The sequence below is a fragment of the Spinacia oleracea genome, chromosome 2 (assembly GCF_020520425.1).
Source record: "Spinacia oleracea cultivar Varoflay chromosome 2, BTI_SOV_V1, whole genome shotgun sequence".
In the NCBI taxonomy this organism is placed as follows: Eukaryota; Viridiplantae; Streptophyta; class Magnoliopsida; order Caryophyllales; family Amaranthaceae; genus Spinacia; species Spinacia oleracea.
Window position 1 is genome coordinate 98,079,058 of NC_079488.1, and position 12,845 is coordinate 98,091,902.

General features: G+C 40.8%; 1 protein-coding gene and 1 non-coding gene across 2 annotated transcripts in view; one reads left to right on the forward strand and one right to left on the reverse strand.

Annotated features, from left to right (window-relative positions):
* The window catches only part of LOC110787944 (uncharacterized), a 58,790-nt gene that overhangs the window by 28,292 nt on the left and 17,653 nt on the right, over nucleotides 1–12,845 (forward strand). The gene's annotated exons all lie outside the window — the stretch shown is intronic.
* LOC130468328 (small nucleolar RNA R71) lies at nucleotides 10,383–10,488 on the reverse strand. The gene has a single exon (XR_008928719.1). It is a non-coding gene; the product is annotated as a small nucleolar RNA R71 (small nucleolar RNA).

The window sequence follows — 12,845 nt, forward strand, 5'->3', positions numbered from 1 at the left end:
TTAGGATACGAATTAATTAAACTTAGAATCCTACAAGAACTCTATTAATTAATTTATCAAATAGAATTAGGAATTTAATCATTAACCGAACTCTGCACGTTTTAGGAATCGTGCATGAACACAAACACTTACGCACACCCAACGGCAGCCACGATGGGCCGCCCTTGCGCGTGCGTGCGAGCAGCAACCCACGCAGCGAGGCCTACGCGAGCTACAAGCCCACGCAAGCACCTGCGCGCGCTGCACAGGCCTGCTGGGCCTGGCCTTGCGCTGGGCCTGGCGTGGCCTTGGCTGTTCGTTGTGGCGCGCTTGGCTTGCTGGGCGATGCCCTGGCTTCGTGCTGGGCCCTCGTCCGGCAGGCTCGCCGATGCTTATTCGTACGATACGCTTCCGATTAAATTTCCGATTCCGGAATTCATTTCCGATACGAACAATATTTAACATTTCCGATTCCGGAATTAATTTCCGTTTCGAACAAATATTTAATATTTCCGTTTCCGGAATTATTTTCTGATTCCGATAATATTTCCGATTCTGACAATATTTCCGTTTCCGGCATTATTTCCGATTCTGGCAATATTTCCATTTCCGATAATATTTTCCGATACGTACCATGTTTCCGTTTCCGGCAACATCTACGACTTGGATAATATTTATATTTCCGATACGATCCATATTTCCGTTTCCGGCAATATCATCGTTTCCGGAGTATTCATTTCTTGCTTGTGACGATCTCAGCTCCCACTGAAACCAAGATCCGTCGATTCCGAATATCCATAGATGGAGTATTTAATGCCATTAAATACTTGATCCGTTTACGTACTATTTGTGTGACCCTACGGGTTCAGTCAAGAGTAAGCTGTGGATTAATATCATTAATTCCACTTGAACTGAAGCGGCCTCTAGCTAGGCATTCAGCTCACTTGATCTCACTGAATTATTAACTTGTTAATTAATACTGAACCGCATTTATTAGACTTAACATAGAATGCATACTTGGACCAAGGGCATTATTTCCTTCAGTCTCCCACTTGTCCTTAGGGACAAGTGTGCATTTCCTAATTCCTTTGTCGCTCGATGCTTGCTCTTGAACATAAGGTAAGAGTTGTCATCCTTATTATGTCCAGAGGTGTTCCTCGGTTTCAGAGTTCAACTGATCAAATAAACAGATAATCATAGCCTATGATTCATCCGAGCACGGCCATGCATTTCACAGTTTCTAGCTCTCCGAGTGGCCTTGTACAACTTTTAAGCATCTCATCCCGATTTATGGGAGGACAATCCCAATCTTGCGATCTTGAGATTAGACTTCGTTTGATAGGTGATTACCTGAGCGTTGCCTTTATAGCCTCCTTTTACGGTGCGACGGTTGGTCAACGTCAAAGCAACCAGTTCTCAAACAAGTAATCTCAAATCACTCAGGTATTGAGGATTTAGTGTCTAATAATTTAATGAAATTTACTTATGACAGACTTTCATCTCTTACAGTAAAGTTTCATAGGTCTTGTCCGATACTAGTCTTCCCAAAGTAAGTATCTATGCAAATGATTATGACATTGCCATGTCCACATAGTTCAAGAAACAGAACTACTAGTCATCTTGCATTCTAATCGTCTAACGTTTTCTATGCGTCCAATTTTATAGAAAACTCCGACTAGGGACCATTTTCAACCTTTGACATTCAAGTTCACTTGATAGACATTTCTTAGTCACAGGACTGGTCCTGACAGTCTATCTTGAATATATCGTCAAGTTGAAGGGACTCATCATTTAATAAACCACAAATTAAATGGAAAAATGAATTCTTTTCATTTATTGTGAATGATTAACCAATAATGTTTTACAAAGATTTAAACTCTAAAACTTTAAAACATTAAATAGAGACATCAAAGCCATTCTCCAATATGCTTGATTCCCATAGCTGCAGTGTGTGAGTTGTGCTTCGCTTGTGGCAGAGGTTTAGTTAATGGATCTGATATGTTGTCATCAGTTTACTTCTTTTCTTTCAACGAACTCTCGTAGAAGGTGAAATCTACGAAGTACATGCTTGACTCTCTGGTGGTGTCTAGGCTCCTTTGCCTGTGCAATAGCTCCGTTATTGTCACAATACAGGGCTATTGGTCCTTTAATGGAGGGGACTACACCAAGTTCACCTATGAACTTCCTTAGCCATATAGCTTCCTTTGCTGCTTCATGTGCAGCAATGTACTTCGCTTCAGTTGTAGAATCCGCAATGGTGCTTTGCTTAGCACTTTTCCAGCTTACTGCTCCTCCGTTGAGGCAGAAGACAAACCCAGAATGTGATCTGAAATCATCTTTGTCGGTTTGGAAACTTGCGTCCGTATAGCCTTTAACAATTAATTCATCATCTCCACCATAGACCAGGAAGTCATCTTTGTGCCTTTTTAGGTACTTCAGAATATTCTTGGCAGCAGTCCAATGCGCCTCTCCTGGTTCTGACTGGTATCTGCTCGTAGCACTGAGTGCGTACGCAACATCCGGGCGTGTACATATCATAGCATACATTATTGAACCAATCAATGATGCATATGGAATCCCATTCATTCGTCTACGCTCATCAAGTGTTTTTGGGCACTGAGTCTTGCTTAGAGTCATTCCATGAGACATGGGTAGGTAGCCTCGCTTGGAGTCCGCCATCTTGAACCTATCAAGCACCTTATTGATATAAGTGCTTTGACTAAGTCCAATCATCTTTTTAGATCTATCTCTGTAAATCTTGATGCCCAATATGTACTGTGCTTCTCCTAGATCCTTCATCGAAAAACATTTCCCAAGCCAAATCTTGACAGAGTTCAACATAGGAATGTCATTTCCGATAAGTAATATGTCGTCGACATATAATACTAGGAAAGCAATTTTTCTCCCACTGACCTTCTTGTATACACAAGATTCGTCTGCGTTCTTGATGAAACCAAAGTCACTGACTGCTTCATCAAAACGTATATTCCAGCTCCTGGATGCCTGCTTCAATCCGTAGATTGACTTCTTTAGCTTGCATACCTTTTTAGCATTCTTTGGATCCTCAAAACCTTCAGGCTGTGTCATAAACACAGTTTCTGTTAAAACGCCGTTTAAGAAAGCAGTTTTGACATCCATCTGCCATATTTCGTAATCGTAATATGCAGCGATTGCTAACATTATCCGAATAGACTTTAGCATTGCAACTGGTGAAAAGGTTTCATCGTAGTCCACACCGTGGACTTGCCTGTAACCTTTTGCAACCAATCTAGCTTTGAAAACTTCAAGTTTCCCATCCTTGTCCTTTTTCAGTTTGAAAACCCATTTGCTTCCAATGGCTTGATAGCCATCTGGCAAATCGACCAAATCCCATACTTGGTTTTCAGACATGGAGTCTAATTCAGATTGCATGGCTTCTTGCCATTGCTTGGAGCTAGGGCTCGTCATAGCTTGTTTGTAAGTCGCAGGTTCATCACTTTCAAGTAATAGAACGTCATAGCTCTCGTTCGTCAAAATACCTAAGTACCTTTCGGGTTGAGATCTATATCTTTGCGATCTACGCGGGGTAACATTTCTAGATTGACCATGATTCTCACCAGATTCTTCTAAAGATCTCTGAGTTTCATCCTGAATGTCATCTTGAGCATTCTCTAGAGTTTGTTGTTCGACTCGAATTTCTTCGAGGTCTACTTTTCTCCCACTTGTCATTTTGGAAATGTGATCTTTCTCCAAAAAGACACCATCTCGAGCAACAAACACCTTGTTCTCCGATGTATTGTAGAAGTAATACCCCTTTGTTTCCTTTGGATAGCCCACAAGGATACATTTGTCAGATTTTAGATGAAGTTTGTCTGAAATTAATCGTTTGACGTATACTTCACATCCCCAAATCTTAAGAAAAGACACATTTGGAGGCTTTCCAAACCATAATTCGTATGGAGTCTTTTCGACAGCTTTAGACGGAGCTCTATTTATAGTGAGTGCAGCTGTATTTAGTGCATGTCCCCAAAATTCTAATGGAAGTTCGGCCTGACCCATCATTGACCTGACCATGTCTAGCAAGGTTCTGTTCCTCCGTTCCGACACACCATTCCATTGTGGTGTTCCAGGAGGAGTCAATTCTGATAGAATTCCACATTCTTTCAGATGGTCATCAAATTCATAGCTCAGATATTCACCGCCTCTATCAGACCGCAGCGCCTTAATCTTCTTGCCTAATTGATTCTCTACTTCACTCTGAAATTCCTTGAATTTGTCAAAGGATTCAGACTTATGCTTCATTAGGTAGACATAACCATACCTACTGAAGTCATCAGTGAAAGTGATAAAGTAGCTGAAACCACCTCTAGCATTTGTACTCATTGGTCCACATACATCTGTATGGATTAAACCCAATAGTTCATTTGCTCTTTCTCCAACTTTAGAGAAAGGTTGCTTTGTCATTTTGCCAAGTAAACATGATTCGCATTTACCATAATCCTCTAAGTCAAATGGTTCTAGAATTCCTTCCTTTTGAAGTCTTTCTAAGCGTTTCAAGTTTATATGGCCTAATCGACAATGCCACAGATAGGTGAGATCTGAATCATCCTTTTTGGCCTTTTTGGTATTTATGTTATATACTTGTTTGTCGTGATCTAATAAATAAAGTCCATTGACTAAACTAGCAGATCCATAAAACATCTCTTTAAAATAAAACGAACAACTATTGTCTTTTATTAAAAGGAAAATCCCTTAGCATCTAAGCAAGAAACTGAAATGATGTTTTTAGTAAGACTTGGAACATGGAAACATTCTTCCAGTTCCAAAACTAGCCCGGAGGGCAACGACAAATAGTAAGTTCCTACAGCTAATGCAGCAATCCGTGCTCCATTTCCCACTCGTAGGTCGACTTCACCCTTGCTTAACTTTCTACTTCTTCTTAGTCCCTGTGGATTGGAACATAAGTGTGAGCCACAACCTGTATCTAATACCCAAGAAGTTGAATTAGCAAGTATACAGTCTATAACGAAAATACCTGAAGATGGAACGACTGTTCCGTTCTTCTGATCTTCCTTTAGCTTCAAGCAATCTCTCTTCCAATGCCCCTTCTTCTTGCAGTAGAAGCATTCGGATTCAGAAGTGGGTTGACTGACCTTCCTCTTTACAGATTTGGCGCCAGTTTGCTTAGTTGGGCTGGCCTTGTTGCCACCTTTCTTAGCATTCCTCTTCTTTCCAGATTTCTTGAACTTGCCCCCACGCACCATAAGCACATCCTGCTTATCACTTTTGAGCGTCTTTTCAGCGGTCTTCAGCATACCGTGAAGCTCAGTGAGCGTTTTGTCCAGACTATTCATACTGTAGTTCAGTTTGAACTGATCATACCCGCTATGAAGAGAATGGAGGATGGTGTCTATAGCCATTTCCTGAGAAAATTGCTGATCCAGCCGACTCATATTCTCAATGAGTCCAATCATTTTGAGAACCTGTGGACTTACGGGCTCGCCTTTCTTAAGCTTGGTCTCAAGAATTTGCCTATGAGTCTCGAATCTTTCGACTCGAGCCAGATCTTGGAACATGTTCTTCAACTCACTGATGATTGTGAAAGCATCTGAGTTGATGAACGTTTTCGCACTCATGGTGGCGAGCATTAGACATTTCACATCCTTGTTGGCATCAATCCAACGATTGAGGGCTGCCTGAGTGACCCCGTCGCCTGCAGCTTCGGGCATCGCCTCATCTAGGACATACTCCTTTTCTTCCTGCATAAGAACTATTTGCAAGTTCCTTTGCCAGTCAAGGAAGTTTTTCCCGTTCAACTTCTCCTTTTCGAGAATTGATCGAATGTTGAATGAATTGTTGTTTGCCATATTAAAAACTACAATTGAAAAGAATAAACAAATAAATAACCATTCACAGTTTCTCTTAATAAACTTAAATTCTAGCATGTATGCATAATTCAATGTTTATTAAGCATTTTATTCAAGTTATGTGTTCCGGCAGGTGTGAATAAAATGATTCCAAGATCCTAAAATCATTGAAGAACTAAGCACAGTTTGTCGACTTAATCCTAGAACATCTTAGGTAAGCAAAAGCCTTTTGCTAATAGTCTAGAAACTATTCTTGGTTGATAGGTACGTCTAAGAACTTATTAGGTAAACCTATCGATTTTGCCACGACATAAAAGGACTCCTTACTTATATCGTTGAGTTTCACCAAAACTAACATGTACTCACAATTGTTTGTGTACCTTGCCCCTTTAGGACCAATAAGTAACACCTCGCTGAGCGAAAACTATTACTAGATTGATGTAAAGGATATCCAAGCAAGTGTATATTTTGGCATGGCACCTTTTAACTCAATTTTTAAGTTTAGAACTTAAGGCTCTTACTATGTTGGTTAGATTTTAAGTGAACTAAAATCCTTAATCATGCAACATAATCAAGCTTTTGATCTCATGCATTTTAAGACATATTTAAAAGCAATAAATAACTTAAACATGCATAAGATAAATGTGATCTAGTATGGCCCGACTTCATCTTGAAGCTTTAACTTCAAAGTCCGTCTTGAAAATCTCCGTGGGAGGCACCATTTTCTTCAAATAGGATAAGCTATAACTAATTACAACTATTTGATGGTACGCAGACCATATTTGAATTGAAAAATAACTTTGGTACTTTAGACCAATTACATTCAAATTAATGGTACGCAGACCATATTTTCTATCCTATTTGGGCCATACTAGTCACTTCATAACCTGCAAAACAGTACATATACAATATATACCATTCACCCATTCATTATCATGAATGGCCCACATAGCTGGTTAGTAAAACACATTATGCATCACGTAAACATTTGCAGCAATTAATCAAGGGCACCAATAATCTACCAATTATTCAGTCCTTATTAATTCTAATCAAGTTGTTTTAACCTTAAGGATTTGTAGACCTAATCAAGAGTTTATGACTAAAAAGCGCTTCCACTTAAACCAATAAATTCATATGCTTTACTAATTTTAAACATAAAAATGTATTTCTAGTCTAACCGGAAACATACAAATTTAATTAAAATTTAAAGCATAAATTTATAATTGAATCCAAAAAGTTTAATTTAATTTCAGTCGTTATTTAAATTAATTCATGATTTTAATTTTAGTAAAATAATTAGAATAAATAACATTTATTATAATTACAATATTCAAAATTAAAATCCAAGAAAATAATTTAAATTATTAATTTTAAAATTAATTAAAATTACGTGAACTGAAATTTTCAAATTAAACATTCGAAACGATCTAATCGTAACGCAAACACCCTACGCATTGCACGCCCATGGGTCGCACGCACACAGCCATTGCTGGCCATGTGCGCGCAGCCCATGCGCTCGTCGCATAGCTGCTGCATCTCCCATCGCAAGCCATCGCACGCTGTGGTGCTCGCTGTGCGCGCGCCAGCGCTCGTCGCACGCGAGCCATCGCTCGCAGTGCGCGCTCGCCAGCGCTCGCTGCGCGCGCTCCATACCTCGCTGTGCACGCGAGCCATCGCTCGCTGTGCGCGCGAGCCATCGCTGGTTGTGCGCGCGAGCCATCGCTCGCTGTGCGCGCGAGCAACGCTGGGCGCAGCGCTCGTGGCACGCGAGCTTGCGCTCGCTGCGCGCAAGGCTGCGCGCTCTTGCGCGAGGCAGTGCGCGTTGTGGCGCAGCTCGCTTGCTGCCCACACGCGACTGCCTTGGCTTGCCTTTCGCCCATGCCCATTTGTTCATAGCTCGTGGCCCACGACACAAGGCAGGGCTGCTGCCTTGTGCTCGTGCACCACGTCCTTGCTCATTGCATTCGTGTCGCACGGGCGACGAGCTCCCTTGCTCGTCGTCACATGCCCGCACTATACAACACCCCTTTAGGGTAACACGAAGCGTCCATTGCTTTGTGCGTGCAAGTTATATGAACGAATCGCATAAAAATTTAAAATTTATATTTAAAATTAATGACAAATTAATAAATAATATTAATTTCATAATTTTAGGGCGAAAAATCGAAAATTTATTATTCAATTGATTTCCGATTGTTATGGATTCAAGTCTAGGTCATAAAAATTTAAAATTTATCATAAATTTACAATTTTTATGGTGGTTTTTAATCATAGGTTTCTAATTAAATTATAATTAATTATGAAAATCAAATTAATTCTATATTATTCTAATTTTCAACAAATTAATCATAATTACAAATTAGATTGCATAATTAACAAGGCTAGGCATTCAAACTTGTTAAACATATACAGTAGGTCAATCAAAAATTCAAGATTTATCAACAAGAATCGCAAATATTTAATTTAACATCTTAAATTTACGAAATTTTGCATTCGAAAAACTAAAACCTTCGAAAAGTCATAGTTAGGCTTCGAATTTGAGAATTCTGGGTTCGGCAGAAAAATACTAATTTTGTCAAAATTTTAGAATGCCTTTTACATGCGGAATTGACACTAAAATCACTCGATTTGGATGAGTAACGAAGAAACTGCCGAAAAACTGCGTACGTATAATTAAATAAACGCAATTTGCAATTAATTAACAATTACGAAAATTAATCACCCCTTTTAATTCATGCAAATTTGTAATATTTAACCATGTTCATGCAAATTAGATTATGAAAATAATAAGGGGCTCGTGATACCACTGTTAGGTTATGATACATATGAAATTACATAAATCATGCGGAAACAACCATTAACCCAGGATTACATATTATTTACACATAATCATATAGCATAATTTAGATGCATACTCTTTGTTGCGTGCCCTCCCTAGCTGCGCCCGAACCGAGCAAGAACAAGTCTTTAGGACTCCAAGTGTCGTCCCTCCGTAGATAGTCCACAGCACGTCCGGATCCGCCTTAAGATTGACCAACTAGAATCGCCCTTAAGGTACTAGAATTTTCGGCACTTTTGAGCAAGATGTGTGACTGAATTTTTCTCTCAAAAACTCACTTTGAATACTTTAAAACTCGTTATAAATTGTGAACCCAGGCCACATATTTATAGGGGTATGGAAAGAGAATTGGAATCCTATTAGGATACGAATTAATTAAACTTAGAATCCTACAAGAACTCTAATTAATTAATTTATCAAATAGAATTAGGAATTTAATCATTAACCGAACTCTGCACGTTTTAGGAATCGTGCATGAACACAAACACTTACGCACACACACACGGCAGCCACGATGGGCCGCCCATGCGCGTGCGTGCGAGCAGCAGCCCACGCAGCGAGGCCTACGCGAGCTACAAGCCCACGCAAGCACCTGCGCGCGCTGCCACGGCCTGCTGGGCCTGGCCTTGCGCTGGGCCTGGCGTGGCCTTGGCTGTTCGTGTGGCGCGCTTGGCTTGCTGGGCGATGCCCTGGCTTCGTGCTGGGCCCTCGTCCGGCAGGCCTCGTCCGATGCTTATTCGTACGATACGCTTCCGATTAAATTTCCGATTCCGGAATTCATTTCCGATACGAACAATATTTAACATTTCCGATTCCGGAATTAATTTCCGTTTCGAACAAATATTTAATATTTCCGTTTCCGGAATTATTTTCTGATTCCGATAATATTTCCGATTCTGACAATATTTCCGTTTCCGGCAATATTTCCGATTCTGGCAATATTTCCATTTCCGATAATATTTTCCGATACGTACCATGTTTCCGTTTCCGGCAACATCTACGACTTGGATAATATTTATATTTTCGATACGATCCATATTTCCGTTTCCGGCAATATCATCGTTTCCGGAGTATTCATTTCTTGCTTGTGACGATCTCAGCTCCCACTGAAACCAAGATCTGTCGATTCCGAATATCCATAGATGGAATATTTAATGCCATTAAATACTTGATCAGTTTACGTACTATTTGTGTGACCCTACGGGTTCAGTCAAGAGTAAGCTGTGGATTAATATCATTAATTCCACTTGAACTGAAGCGGCCTCTAGCTAGGCATTCAGCTCACTTGATCTCACTGAATTATTAACTTGTTAATTAATACTGAACCGCATTTATTATACTTAACATAGAATGCATACTTGGACCAAGGGCATTATTTCCTTCAGTTCCTTCCTCGAATAGTGTTCCGACTGGGCTCACAATGCCAACTATTGATGCAGTCAACTTTGAGATCAAGCTCGCTCTAATCTCCATGGTCTCACAAAGTCAATTTGGTGGCCATCCATCTGAGGAACCCACCAACCATTTGCAGAGGTTCAACCAACTGTGTGGTACTATCAAGCATCAAGGGGTCACTCAAGACCAATTGAAAGTCATGTTGTTTGGTTTTAGCCTTCGTGATAAGGCTCAGACATGGTTGAATGATGTCAAGGAGACAGAGTGGAGTGCTATTTCACAGGCCTTTCTAGAAGAATTCTTTCCACCCACCAAGACTGCTGAAATAAGGCATAAGCTGACTACATTCACTCAAGAACCTGGTGAATCACTTCGAGAAGCCTGGGATAGATTCAAGGCTTTGCAGCGGTCGTGTCCGCATCACAACATTGAAAAATGGTTCTTGGTTCAGATTTTCTACCATGGTTTGCAAGATGAAACAAAGAACACGGTTGATTCTGCTGCTGGGGGTGTTTTTCTTGACAAAGAAGTGGATGCAGGTTATGATTTTCTTGCCAACTTAGCTGCCAACCATTACAGCACCACCAGATCCACATCTAAGAAGGGAAAATTGGATGTCGATGCTTATGCTCTATTGTCCTCACAAGTGGCAGCCTTGAACCTGAAGATCGATTCTTTGAAGGCTCCTCAGTCTAGTACACCCCCAATGAGTATCAATGCTATGTCTAGTGTAGCTCCAGTGACAACTTCTTACTGCGAAGTATGTGGCATCCAAGGTCACTTTGGTCATGAGTGCTCTTATAGTTTACAGGATACTACGCAATTGGAGCAAGTGAATGCTTTTCAACAGAGACAACCCAATGACCCATACTCCAATTCATTTAATCCGGGTTGGAGGAATCATCCAAATTTCTCATATCGGGGCAACAATGTTCAGAATCCTCAACCCCAGCAACAATGGTCGCAACCACAGTTCCATCCACCTCAACCACATGTTGCTAGGCCTCCATTTCAACAAGGAGCCTCACATAATGCTCCCCCGGGGTTTAATAGGCCCCCGCATCAAGGATATCAACAACCCCCTCAGAGCAGTGCTACTCCAGAGCCTAACATGGGTGATCTGTATAAGCTCATTGCAAATATGCAGAAGACCGCAGAGATAGCTCAAAAGAACCATGATGAGAGCATCAAAGAGTTGAAGAATCAGAATAGAATGTTGGAGAATCAAGTTGCCCAACTTGCTGACACTCTATCTCAAAGGCAACCGGGTACACTACCAGGGCAACCTACTCCGCCCTAGAACAGAGAAAGTGCCAATGCTATCACTCTTAGAAGTGGCACTAAATATAATGGACCCCCGATGCCCACTGATGATGCAACTCTTGCTAAGGGGAACACAGATGGACCAGGGAAAGCAACTGATGCAGAGCCTCGAGTCATGGAAGTTGATAATGCTAATGATGTTGGTGCAAATAAGGGGAAAGAGAAGATTTCTGATTCTCTCCCTATTGTGCCTAAGTTACCTTTCCCTCACCGGATGCAGAAAACTAAGGTCGATCAACAGCTTGGTAAGTTCTTGGCAATGGTCAAGAATCTTGAGGTAACGGTCCCTTTTACTGATTTAATATCTCAAGTTCCTGTTTATGCAAAATTTTTGAAAGAGATGATCACTAAGAAAAGGGATTATGGTGGTGTGGAGAGAGTCGCTCTAACTGAAGAGTGTAGTGCGATATTGCAAAATAAGTCTCCACCCAAACTTAAGGATCCGGGTAGTTTTTCCATCCCCTGTCATGTAGGTGCATTGTTCATTGATAAAGCATTGTGTGATTTAGGTGCAAGTGTGTCTGTCATGCCCCTTTCTGTCTGTAATAGGTTGAATATGGGAAAACTAAAATGCACACAAATCACGTTGCAAATGGCAGATCGTTCTATAAAGTATCCCTTGGGTATTTTGGAGGATGTTCCTGTCCGGGTGGGGAAATTCTACATTCCTGTTGATTTTGTAGTGCTAGATATGGAGGAGGATAGTCAAATTCCCATAATTTTGGGTAGGCCATTTTTATGTACTGCAGGTGCTGTCATTGATGTCAAGTCTGGGTCTCTTACTTTGAGTGTTGGTGATGATACTGTTACTTTTAATCTAACCAATGCTGTCAAGTCTCCTATGCTTGAGAATACTTGTTGCAGGATTGATATTGCAGAAGAAATTTCTCTAGACAACATTCCTAGAATGTTGTATGATAATCTATTGTTGGCGACTCTCACCTTGGAGGCCCGAAAAGGAGAAGGAGATTGTGAGATTGATTCCTTGATCTCGAATTTAGATGGAAGTGAAGCTGAGAAGGTCGATGGTTTTGAGGTATTAGAAACTGTTTGCTCTATTTCCGAGCCACAGGTAACGAAAGTAGAACTAAAACCGTTACCATACCACCTTAAATATGCATTTCTTGATGATAATGAGGATTTTCCTGTGATCGTTAATGCTGCACTCGATGATAGCCAGCTTTCTAAGCTTCTGACCGTGCTCCGTATGCACAAAAAGGCAATCGGGTATAGCATTGACGATCTCAAGGGCATTAGTCCTGAATTTTGTATGCATAGAATTAATTTGGAAGCAGATCACCGCCCTCGCATCCAACCACAACGTCGTTTGAATCTTAATATGCAAGATGTGGTGAGAAAAGAGGTAGTGAAACTACTTGATGCGGGCATCATCTATCCCATTTCAGATTCTAAATGGGTGAGCCCAGTGCAAGTCGTTCCTAAGAAGGGGGGGACAACGGTCA